Source organism: Schistocerca cancellata, chromosome 7, assembly GCF_023864275.1.
Source record: "Schistocerca cancellata isolate TAMUIC-IGC-003103 chromosome 7, iqSchCanc2.1, whole genome shotgun sequence".
Taxonomy (NCBI): Eukaryota; Metazoa; Arthropoda; class Insecta; order Orthoptera; family Acrididae; genus Schistocerca; species Schistocerca cancellata.
The window spans coordinates 79,056,343-79,069,561 of NC_064632.1; the positions used below are offsets into that span (position 1 = coordinate 79,056,343).

Sequence of the window (13,219 nt, forward strand, 5' to 3'; positions counted from 1 at the left end):
GGCGGCGTTGCACAAATGCTGCGCAGCTAGCGCCATTCGACGGCCAACACCGCGGTTCCTGGTGTGTCCGCTGTGCCGTGCGTGTGATCGTTGCTTGTACAGCCCTCTCGCAGTGTCCGGAGCAAGTATGGTGGGTCTGACACACCGGTGTCAATGTGTTCTTTTTTCCATTTCCAGGAGTGTACTTTTACGAATTTTACGAGTTGACTATGGAACATTTATTGTTATTTTAAAATTAACACTATAAATGTAACTCTTTTTAAATGGAATGGTTCCGTTTTCTATTATTTACTGTCACTTAAATTTGTGTTAAACCAAGGTGACTAGTAATTACGTATAACAAACTGTATTTAATGCGGTTGATCGCGGCTGGGGGTGTTGCCGTCTAGTTACGTGATCTCAGTACGCTATTTAAGCCCATACGAAGGGTTAGTCTCGCATAGTTTCCTGCCGTTATGTAGACAGGAGTGACACCACCAGCAGTCGACCAGTGGGTAACATATTTTAAATTTACGTAATTTTAGCTGTTGTATAACAGAGCCTTTCTGACGGATATCTATAATTTCACAGTGTAAACGCCCAGAAGGTGGCCCCTACGCCGGATTGAAACCGGGCGGCGGTATTATAAAAATAATAAATGCGTTTAAGACTGTTCTTGAATTATTGATTAATCATACTAATCGTTGCTTCTCTCCACAACCATGCTGTCCAAAAAACATCAAGCTTCGGTTGTCATCTTGTAAAAACGAAATTCCACGATCACTACTTACACTTACGCAGGAAATTCTCTGCTCTCATGCTCCGCATGGTAACCCTCTAGCCACAGTAGCACGTCATGCCGCCAGAGCAGCTCTAACAAGATAGCGCACATCACTGATAAAGTGGAGTTTTCTACATTTTTCTGCTTTATAATGGGACCAGCAGTTTAACATCTATATCTCCATCAACATGTGCGTCACCTGCTATACTCTGTAATCTCCGAACCACTGGAAGGCTCGTGGCTGAGAGTAAAGCACGCTCCAGTTATATTAACCCTCTCAGGGGAAGTGGTTACGTTTGAAACCACCTACAATTTTTTTCATTTTGCGGCAAAAAGGCAGTGGCTACATTGGGGACACAATTCAGCATTGAAATGATAATTAAATTTACACCCTAACTGCAAACAGGCGTTGATGTACTTCATTGGGGACATGTTGAAAATGTGTGCCCCGACCGGGACTCGAACCCGGTATCTCCTGCTTACATGGCAGACGCTCTAACCATCTGAGCCACCGTGGGCACAGAGGATAGTGCGTCTGCAGGGACTTATCCCTTGCACGCTCCCCGTGAGATCCCCATTCCCAACATGTCCACACCACTACATTCGTAGTGCGCCTGATAGATGTTTGCTTCAAATGGTTCAAATGGCTCTGAGCACTATGGGACTTAACATCTATGGTCATCAGTCCCCTAGAACTTAGAACTACTTAAACCTAACTAACCTAAGGACATCACACAACACCCAGCCATCACGAGGCAGAGAAAATCCCTGACCCCGCCGGGAATCGAACCCGGGAACCCGGGCGCGGGAAGCGAGAACGCGACCGCACGACCACGAGATGCGGGCAGATGTTTGCCCATCATACTCATTACTCGTGGCAGATTAAGCTACCAAGTCCCGTACGAGTTCGGGCATAGCGTGTGCGTTCGCACAAGAAGGTCAATGGCTGGGAAGCCGTATTTAACTATATATGACGGTAGTATCTGTTCCCGAAAGAACAGTTACCGTGGATGACCATGCAGCTTTGCTAGAAATGAAATGATACTTAAATGGACACCCTAGCTGCAAACAGGCGCTGATGTATTTCATTAGGGACATGTTGAAAATGTGTGCCCCGACCGGGACTCGAACCCGGGATCTCCTGCTTACATGGCAGACGCTCTGTCCATCTGAGCCACCGTGGGCACAGAGGATAATGCGTCTGCAGGGACTTATCTCTTGCACGCTCCCCGTGAGATCCACATTCCCAACATGTCCACACCACTACATTCGTAGTGCGCCTGATAGATGTTTGCCCATCATACTCATTACTCGTGGCAGATTAATCTACCAAGTCCCGTACGAGTTCGGGCATAGCTTGTGCGTTCGCACAAGAAGGTCAATGGCTTCCCGGCCATGTAAGCAGGAGATCCCGGGTTCGAGTCCCGGTCGGGGCACACATTTTCAACATGTCCCCAATGAAGTACATCAACGCCTTTTTGCAGCTAGGGTGTCCATTTAATTATGATTTCATTTCTAGAAAAGCTGAATGGTCATCCACGGTAACTGTTCTTTCGGGAACAGATACTACCGTCATATATACAATTCAGCACCTTAGTTGGTGTTGTCCTCTAGCGGCTGTCACTGGATCCGCTTCAAAACCTGTCAATATTAGCAAGTAGTGAGGCGAGTTGAATAGCCATCTTTGTACGCTGTGAGCGAACGTCTTTGTTCTCAAATTGTGACTGTATTCTTCTGTATTAGGTAACGTTTATGCATGTATTAAATGCATAAATAATACTGTTCTGTTTACATTAATACTATGTGTACTGTAATAATAACCAAAATAATGCATTTATTTCCGTGAATGTTGCGGTGGTTCCATTTGAAACTAAAAAATTAAAAAATATTTTTTTTATTTCGCCCCTGAATGGGTTAACGTGACCATCGTCTTGTAAGGAATCCGTGACCCCACCAACATAGATGCTAGTATCCGACACTCAGGTCGATAGTGCACAGGAGTCGATTGTCGAGCGCTGCAGTAGGCAGTGAAACGAATGTCGAGTTGGCAGTAGTACTGGAGAGTGTCGAGTGAGACGTCCGGGAGAGACGGGCAAGAATGGTGGTCGAGTGAGTTGAGAACGGTAAAATTCACCGGAGTATGACGAGTGAGCACGTCTCCCTGATCGTCGTGGGGTTGACCCTCACTAATACCGATTCACGAGTGATATGAAACACAAAGTGACAAGTGCCGAATTACGTGTTTCGCGTCAACCGCGTCGACCAGCAACAACCATGAATTGGCAGATGCCGAGATGCTTCCTTTGGATTGGCACGGCCGGTTTCCTTCTCCCTCTTAACACGTCCCAAACCTGTGCTCCGTCTGTAATAGCTCCGATGTCGATTTCACGATGAACCTAATATTTCCTCCCTCACTTATACCAATGAACCGATGTGTACCACGTGCTTCATCTATTGCAGAGACTATGTGATTCTTCCATTTCGTATACGTACAAACTGTTACATGAATGTATTTCTATGACCTAACCGATTCTAACAGTGACTCACTGACGTTGTAGATATGAGATACTACGGCTTTGCCCGCATCTCGTGGTCGTGCGGTAGCGTTCTCGCTTCCCACGCCTGGGTTCCTGGGTTCGATTCCCGTCGGGGTCAGGGATTTTCTCTGCCTCGTGATGGCTGGGTGTTGTGTGCTGTCCATAGGTTAGTTAGGTTTAAGTAGTTCTACGTTCTAGGGGACTGATGACCACAGATGTTAAGTCCCATAGTGCTCAGAGCCGTTTTACTACGGCTTTTCGTCTTGTTGAGTGCAAAGTTTTACATTTCTGAATATTTAAGGGTGGTTGACAATCTTCGCACCACTTTGAAATTTTATTAAGATCTGACTGCATATTTGTGCACCTTTCCTCAGATAGCATTTCACTATAAATAATTGCACAATCTGTAAGAAATCTGGCGTGAGCATTAATATTGTCTATAAGGTCGTTGATATACAACTTCAACGAAAAGGATCCTAACACACTTCTCTGCGCTACACGCTAAGTTACTTCTACATCTGTCGGTGACTATACATTCAAGATAACATGCTGCGTCCTCCCTAACATGAAATCCTTGATCCACTCGAAAATTTAACTTGATTCCCCGTACTACCGTATTTTAGATACCGAACTTATTTATGGTACAGAGATAAACGATTTTCGGAAACTAAGAAATACTGTATCTACCTGACTGCCTTGGTCTATGACATTCAGGACGTCATGTAAGAAAAGGGCGAATTACATTCTACATCATCGATGTTTTCATAATCTATGTTGACTGGCATGGAGGAGGTTACCGTAATGAAGATCATGAGGTCAAAGGTTTTTAAGATTCTGCAACTAATGGATACCAAGGATACTGAACAGTATTTTGTGGATCATTTCAGTTGTCCTTCTTGAAGACGGGTGTGACCTATGCTTGCTTCAAACCTCTGAACACAATTTTTTTTTTTTTTTTTTTTTTTTTTTTTTTTTAGGGATCAGGGATCAGCACTTGATAGCGAAGCGCATTTCATGTAAGTTCACATCTTACTGTTTGTTTCTCTAGAAGTTTCATTACGGCTACTGTATGCTATGGAAGTTCCTTGTTATACTTAGTACGTAACGATCCAGTGGAAGGTCAACTAATCTTTTAGACGTGAGCCATAGATTTTCTACGTGCTGCTGTCCACAGTTTTATGTTCCAGGTTCCGCACTATAATATAACACTACTGCCTCTTTATACAGGTACCTCAACGTATAAAACTTTCTACGTGCTTTAGTTACGTTTTGTGCTATTGTTGCTACTACAGTCTCATGGTCAGAGATATCAGTTTCAGTGGGAATATCCTTAAAGAGATAAAACATATTTGTTGCCATTAAATCCAACACGTTTCCATCTTAAGTGATGGTTCGACTACCTGTTCTAGGTAATTTTCAATGAAAGTATTTAGTAATGTTTCATAGAATGTTTGTCACGCCCACCAGTAACTGCACTGTAATTACCCCAATTGACAGTTGGATGATTAAAGTCTCCTTTGAGGATTACAGTCTCTCCTGATGATTACCGCGGGATTGGGGAACTTTCGTATTAGCCAAGTGAGAATTCCCCAAATGGTTTCCTGGTACGTCTAGAGGTGTGTGAGGCTGTCGACAGAAGGATCCAATCATACGTTCGTATAATTTCATTCCCACCACTAAAACTGTGTCTTGCTCAAACTGTCTCACATGAAGATTCACTTTCCGTGTCGGTGGTTTTGGGGTTTTTGTCCACTATGATGAATATACTATACCCATTTCTCATTAACTTATCATTTCGAAAAATAATTTGATTTAAAGAAAAATAAATGTGCTGTAAATTTTGTGTTTCAACCAGCCGTATGTACCTAGTATTTTGTGAGCTCCACTGCACTCCAAACTATAGCACTTCGTTTTGATAGGCGTACACTACGATTTTAATACTTTCACCTATGGGGAAATTGCTTTGGATTTTAAGCTGAGACTCCTGAGCCTCTTAAATCTGTCGACACCTGGACTTCATGGAGAGTCCCTAATCTAAGAAAAGGAACACAAAATTAGCCGACTGGCTATCCGATTCAGATCTGTAATGCACAACTGAACATTTTAGGGGGACTCTACGGTTCTCAAACATTGTTATGATTCTGAGAAATTGCCGCACAGCTTGTCGCATAACTTTCAAAGTCTCTGGTTGAACCAAGGGTCCACGATCAGGTCTGGGGACAATGCTAAAGACTGTGAGCTTCCATGATGTACCGTGAACAAATATCATAGTCTCAAGATGCTCTGCCAGTCTTCGGCGCCCAGACGATAGGCACGGTGTATTTCACCTCGCGCAGCAATCTGTACCTGATTTCACCTGTGCCGAAAGGCATCTTCAACATGCAGAATGATACCTACGAGCACACACAATGAGAGCACACGGCGTTATTTCCCCTCCCTTACTGTCGTTTCCCTAAGGGGTGCCATTTGATCCACTGATGAATAATAGACTAGCGTTTTCCTCACCTTGAGATGGGTCACAGTACGTTTCCCAACCAGTGAAGTGAGTTTCAATGGCTGAGGCCGAATTTCATTTCCAGCAGCAGACAACACCTATAACCTGTTGGTAGGGGGAATGGTGTAAGAACCTCAATTCTTTGTAAGAACTGATATCATCGGATGAAGGAGATATATATGTTAAAAATATTTTTTAGTCTTAATCACAGTAAAATACAGCTACAAGTTGTTGATTTCCGTTCTTAGGTCATTCTTACTAAAGAATCTATACTGAAGTGCAATATTGCCCACAGTATCATGAACTACAATTAGTAGCATTCTAACCAGGCACTATTCTTTAAGAAGCTTGATCCAAGGGAGGTTGCTAATCGACTAAAACCGATAGTCTACAGGTAATTAATTCTACTGTGATCAATGGTATTAAAATACTGACAGTGTAGTCTTGCTGGTCCTGGTCTCCCCCATACAGTGCATATAGATTTACCATTGACACCCCATACACAGTCAAGTGGACGATTAGTCAACTGGAAGTAGCAATCAGCAAGTTGTAACCATGTTTTATTCTCACCAAGACTATTAAGTTATATATAATACCCTTTGTTGTCCCCTGGTCAGGGCATCTAGACTGATCGGCCAGAACATAAGGAACACCTACGTAATAGCCGGTATGTCCGACTTTGGCACAGGTAACAGTGGCAACGCGTCGTGACATGGAAGCATTGAGGCATTGGTACGTCACTGGAGGGGGTTGGCACCACATCTGCACGCAGATCACCTGATTCCCGTTAATTCCTGGGTCAGGAGCGATGAGCCTTGACGTCACGTTCAATCACATCCCAGATGTGTCCGATCGAGTTCAAATCTGGTGAGTTGGGATGTCAGCACACCAAATGGAGCTAGCCACTGTGTTCGCCGAACCACTCCATCACACTCCTGGCCTTATGACATGGTGCATTATCTTGCTCAACAGTGCCACTGCCGTCAGGAAACATGATCGTCACGAAGGGGTGTACGTGGTCTGTCGCCAGAGTAGGATGTTTCTTCACCGTTATGGTGCCTTGCACGAGCTCATCTCGACCCATGGATACCCACGTGAATGTTCCCCAGAGCATAATGGAGCCGCCGCTAACTTGTCTCCATCCCACAGCACAGGTGTCAAGGAGCTGTTCCCCTGGAAGACGACTGATTCGCGCCCTCCCATCGGCATGATGAAGAAGGTATCAGGATTGATCAGGCCTTGTGTAATGCATCCGTGCATTCCCTTCACGTGTTTATGCTAAGTATTACGCACATTGATGCGATCGGGAATGCTCAGTAGCAGTCAGGATACATGTACATCTGACAATTATGGGTCAGCACGGAGCATTAACGATAATATCATAGGAGGCAATGTTGTGCAACCTTAGTAGGGACAAGATCCGACTATTAGGGAGTTGGATCTTACAGTCTGAGACAGTGTTCCGAGACAAACTTTCGTCACAATGTCCGCAAACGTGACATAAGATCCGCCTGGCAACAGCGATCTAGAAGCCCATTGGCTAAAGGTTTTGATAGATATATGCGTTAGGAGACGAGTGAAGCGTCCCTATTGGCTGAGGGAGAAAGGTGGGGTCTCTCTAGTGCGTCAGGAAGACAGGAAAAGTTAGTAGCGAGGCGCCACTCAAAACGCACGGTCGAATAACCGTGGGCAGCTCCAAAAGAACCGTCACGACTAAATAATCCAGCTATTAAACAAAAGATAAAGTTAAAGGGAAGGATTTAGTTATCAATGAACGCCACGTGATGTGGGCAGTATCTATCACGAGTATGGAAAGTGAGAATTGTGTTAATGTGTTGTAACGGGTTGAATATAACGGCGTATCCAAGATCCGCCATATTGGAAATTCTGTGACGTGTGTTTCAAAGTATTCTTCACTAAAACGACTATAGTACAAAACGTTGTTAATATTTAACAACTGGCATCCCGACACACCCCACTTCAGCAGGATCACAAACCTACATTGAACCTGGCACCTGAGCGCTATACTGTACGAAGAGGGACAACCGAAGCAGCATGACACCAGGTTAACAACACAGAAACCATAGAAGTAAGGCAGAGTCGATTCCTTCTCGCTACTATGCCACAGCAAGCATTGTACTTGCTACAATTTGCTACTGCGCCAATGTGAAGTGCTGCCCCTTACGTGCCCATTTCATTCGTATCTCCTGATGTCATGGTGTTAACATTCGCACATGCATGGGTCGTCGGATGTGGAGGTCCGTCATCAAGATTGTTTGGTGCACTGTTTATTCAGAACACTTATAATCTGCCCAGTGTTAAAGTCTGATGTTAGTTTTGCCACAGTTCTCTATATGTTATGTTTTTCCAGTCTGCCCAGCCTACGACGTCTGACATCTGTAATGAGGGGTGACCGCCCAACCTCACGGTTTCTGAACGTGGTTTCACCTTGGTTTCACCATATGTTGAAGACACTCACCATAGCACTCCTGAAACACGTGACAGGTAGTCCAATTTCGAAATGCTCGTGCCGTGTCCTTGAGCCATCACAATCTGGCCTCGGTCAAACTCAGAATGATCGGGCGACTTCTCCATGCTACACATGGACAGCACGCTCACAGGTACTACATGCACCATGCGTGAGCCTGACTAGCAGTCATTCCCCTCCAGGTGACGCTACTATCGCCTGGTTTATATCGGTAGCAGGTCGGCGGTCATTATTTCTGGCTGGTAAGTGTAGCCCTACCATTGATACACCGCTCAAAGTCACGTGGACGAGTAGTGATAGATGCTGTACCTGCGGTGGAAATTACTTTGCGACTGGAGGGAATTTAAATTACTTAAGGGGCTCCGGAACGCCCTATACTTGCAATGTTAAAATAACGCTTATAAATTACACCTTTCCTCACAAAGTATTTGAGGTAGGAAGTTGAACTTTTTACAGATTATTTATTGGAATATGGGCTACAACTTAACACAGGGATTTTACAAAATTTTAGTTCAGTTATTAAAGATGATTTTTTTTCAATTGTAATGAAAATTCACAACATTTTTTGCAATTTTTTATTTATATATTCAAAAATATACAGTTTTTTGGAAAAAGGCTGTGTTAAATTATGCAGAAGGTACTGTGTAACATTTACTGAAAGTTTGAAACAAATATGTTTGGAAGATCCTTAGAAAACATGTAATTAGTATGAGAAAATAAAAGTTTTGGGAATCGAGCGACAAAGATTGGATTAACTTTTTAGTGCATTCCAGGTCCATAGGATGGATTATCTTCATCCTCTGCAAACTTCTCCTCCAGCTTCCTCTTGTTCCTCCTCCTGTTTACTCTTGCTTGTATTTCTAGACTCTTTACAGCCCTGTCTGCAGCCCGAAGGCGTTCCTTGTCTAAAGCAAGCATCGCTCGGACCATGTTAGAACCTATCTTCATTCCCATATATCTAAGTACCTTGCACCTTACAATGTTGCCATCATTGAAAGTCGCAACAGCAACTTTACTTTTACTCATTATTATACTTCAACAAAACAGAGACTCAAGAAACAGAATTAATTACGAATATTTTCGAGATAACGACAGAGTAAATAAACATGAAACAATCGACAATCACACCAGCGATATGTATTGAACCATCACAGGTTAGCCACAACACATACTTTATCTCACATCACTAAAATGTACCTGATGAACACGGACGTTAATAATAACACCATTTGACAGCAGTTTAACAGCGCCACAGTGGGTCACACCCATGTAGAACACATTTCAAAAAAAATTTTAAAATAGTTGTAGTCTTCGGAATTGAATTAATTATATATCTATTAAAAGGTAATAGTCTGCAGATTCAGAAAACGCAAAAAAGTAAAAATTGAACTTTTCATGATTTTGAGCCTTTCCGGAGCCCCTTAATTGAGTGTCAGTATATCAGAGTGATTTTATGAGCTGATTTTACTCCCTCTCCTTAACCCTTGTAATTTGTCGTGGTACGTGGTACACCAGCTTCTTTTTTTCCTTTTTTTTTCTTAGAGCGAGTTTTGGAGGTGAGTTGTACTGTGAGTTTGAGATAGGTGCCCTGTAGTGAGGCTTGGCGAAGCGACGAAGCGAGCAAAGGGAAGCTGCAGACATACTGGCCTTCGCTGAAACGTAGGGAAGAGAGCTGCAGGTATAGCTTCCTCACAATGTGTGTGTTGGGGGATGGGGAGGGGGGAGCGTTGAAGGCCACAACACAACATTTATGGCACAGCCTGTGGAATTGCTCAGATAAAAGTGTTCATTGAAGAAGACGAAACTCTGTCAGCAGGTGGTAGACGCTACGAGTTGAGAGAACAAATACTCGAACAGATATGCATCTCATAGCTTTCCAAAGAACCATTAAACAATAGCACTGACCTTTGTAACTTTCAGAAGTTGCAGCAACGTTGGCGACTAGCCTCATGGATCGTTTTTAATATTTTCACAGAACCCGTAGTTCGAGGCCAGCTGCTGGTTGAATGAGCACTGATTGGTGTATTGGAAGTAATGTCAGGGGGACATAACACTCAGTGGGAAGTATTTTAGAAAAGATGGGCTGAAATTCAGTTCATTGGCTTGTTGATGTTTCGCTTTCTCTTGATGCAATACTTTGTTGAAGAAACAATTACGCCAATAGTGGGCTGTAGTAATTTTTGAGAGCTTTGGTGGGCGCATTTTGTTGACGGAAGAAAGGTGGAAGCTGCTTTTTGGAGACTTAGAAAATATAAGATCCGGACAAGTCACGGACTCGCGGTTGCGCTCTCAAATGGTGGAGTGGTCTGGGATTCAATGTTCGAGTACTCAGCTGTCTGATCGTAGAGCTGAACGTCAGATCAGGGAACCACGGTGTCTCCACTCTACTGACTTTGGAGATTTGGTAGGTATCACTTACAGCTCTGGCAAAACTAGGACAAATAAGTGAGTGGTAACTGAAATTCAAAGTAGGTTGCACTGTTCCATATTAATCAGTGCTTCATCAGACCTTTGGGATTCCTAGGTTGTAGGTGCAGACAAACAATGTCTGTGATCTCCAAACTCAGACTGCAAACCAGATAGTATAGTCATACTTGAAATTATTAAGCAACTCCAAGTCTTCTAGCAACTTTCCCACTTCAGTGTTTCAGTTGGCAGTTATTATCAGAAAGTACATTATTATAATGTTCATATTCACCTATTTCCTTTTTTAATGCTTTATAACTCCTACTGTCTTTCGTAATAAACCAAAGAATATACTTATATCCTTAGGTTACCTTCACATTCATTCCCTTTCAAAGTTAAATATTATGTTACTCTCCCAACCTTCCTCTTAACTGCTATGGTATAAATAAACGACAGCGTTAGTAAACCTTTGCTTACCTTAAATAAAACACTAAATCTTAAGGGTGTGCGTGATTCATGATTAATTCAGATTCAATTAAATGTCTCTTTCAAACAAGTTGGGTTTTGCAAGAGAAAACTGAAAGCAACACAATGTATTAGATACAATGGATGCTACAAGAACTGAAAATCGGAAACAATATTTTAGTAAATATGTCATTTAAAACACTAGTAATGTAAGAAAATTCTCACATATATCCGTTTACTCACTTAGACATGCGCTTGAAATCCATCCTGATCTTGTGCTCAAGTGTGTGGCACCAATGGAACCTGATATCACACAGTGGTTAGTTGCGTGTGAAGTTTTCATTGCGGCCAAACCTAAAGAACCAATAACAGAGTGGCAGACCCGTTTCTCCGTACAAAACTGGAAATCGCACGGTGTGTCCTAGAGCTCGCACATCGGTGTATTACAGTAGAGAAGCTAGCAGAAAAAGCCAAAATCAGTCCTGAGTTCCGCGACTGCTTACAACCATTCGAAAGGCCCATCGAACAGAGGCAGCAGCGGAAATTTTTATCGTGTGTCATATCAATCCAGGTGACTTCTTCAGACGCCTAACCACTATGAATGTATGCTCGGTGTATCACATAGGCCTACAGACAAAGCAGCAAAGCAAGCAGTGGAGACATGTGAATTCACCACCGCCTAAAATGGTGAAACCTGGCTATCAAAGGGCAAGGTGGTGTTGAGTGTTTTGTGGTCCTACTGTGTGGTGTGGTGCTCATAAGGGGCCAACCGCCACAGAAGAACACTGCGATAGCCCTCTAACTTAGTTACCGCAAGTCATCAGGACGATGACGTCGTGGTAAACTGTGTAATGTGGTGTTCTCGATACATGACGATGCCGCAGCTCAATCTGCACAAGACACAATCACACATGCTGTGTCATCTTTCGGCTATCGGTCCGTGCGCGTCGGTGCACAGGACCAATACAAGGTGTTAGGAGTATAGGTACAGATATTGTGATCATTCGTACCAGAATATTTACGATCTTCAGTTCGTAGGTTATATTTTCTCTGCAACTAACCGCCTTCTCGCTAATACATCGCTGAATCTATTACCTGATGTTTTCTGCATGTTGTTAACTTTGCCTTGAATTTGACTACTCTTATCAGTGTAGACTATCCTTTTACCTTCACGTACCCACATTTCAATACCAGACCTGCTGCCCAGGCGATAATACACTTTTAATGAGTTGCTTGTGTCATTCGCACTTGGAGGTACTAACTTACTTACACACATACTATGTATGATAGCTATAATTATTAATCTGCTAACGAAGTGAATGTTGAGATACTGTTTCTCAATACATTTTCCACAGTCATCACTGGAAATACCTGCAACAGTACCCCTAAAACCCCGTATGTTGCAAAAAGCCGCACCGTCATATTTCTGGTTCTATTGAACACAGAGTTAGAGGTTTAAGTGTTTTCGCCACTTCCATAATTTCCATTCGAGGCAGATAGACGAAATCTTTGTCATACATTCTTAAGATGCTATTCTTCTTTCGATACCATTATCCCTTACCGAGATCCAAGGATTCAAAGTAACCATACGTATGCACTTTAAATATGCAAGTAATATCCGGTCTGCAGCGTAAATGCTGTCATAACTGAAGTAATGAACACACGGCAAGGTTTCTGGAGCCATCTCAAAGTTTCTGACGTCACCAAATTGTTTTTAATGGCCATTATTGCACCATTAAAAACTGATGACGGGCACTTTGCGCCTATACAGAGCTGTAACAACCTGTAAATTATTCGATGGTGCCTCTGGTGGAGTAAGCACCTGACAAAAAATATTTTGTCACACAAAATTCTTTGTACTTTTAAATGAGGCACTGAAATGCTTTTATACTCTACCATCTGGTGAGCAAGATGTATGAGACAGGCGCAATTCCCTCAGACTTCAAGAAGAATATAATAATTCCAATCCCAAAGAAAGCAGGTGTTGACAGATGTGAAAATTAACGAACTATCAGTTTAATAAGTCACAGCTGCTAAATACTAACGCGAATTCTATTCAGACGAATGGA

The 13,219-nt window shown here is 42.8% G+C and overlaps 1 protein-coding gene and 2 non-coding genes across 3 annotated transcripts in view; all 3 read right to left on the reverse strand.

Moving 5' to 3' along the window:
* Positions 1 to 13,219, reverse strand: part of LOC126092519 (uncharacterized) — a 224,392-nt gene that overhangs the window by 96,503 nt on the left and 114,670 nt on the right. The gene's annotated exons all lie outside the window — the stretch shown is intronic.
* Positions 1,205 to 1,279, reverse strand: Trnat-ugu (transfer RNA threonine (anticodon UGU)). The gene has a single exon. It is a non-coding gene; the product is annotated as a tRNA-Thr (tRNA).
* Positions 1,871 to 1,945, reverse strand: Trnat-ugu (transfer RNA threonine (anticodon UGU)). The gene has a single exon. It is a non-coding gene; the product is annotated as a tRNA-Thr (tRNA).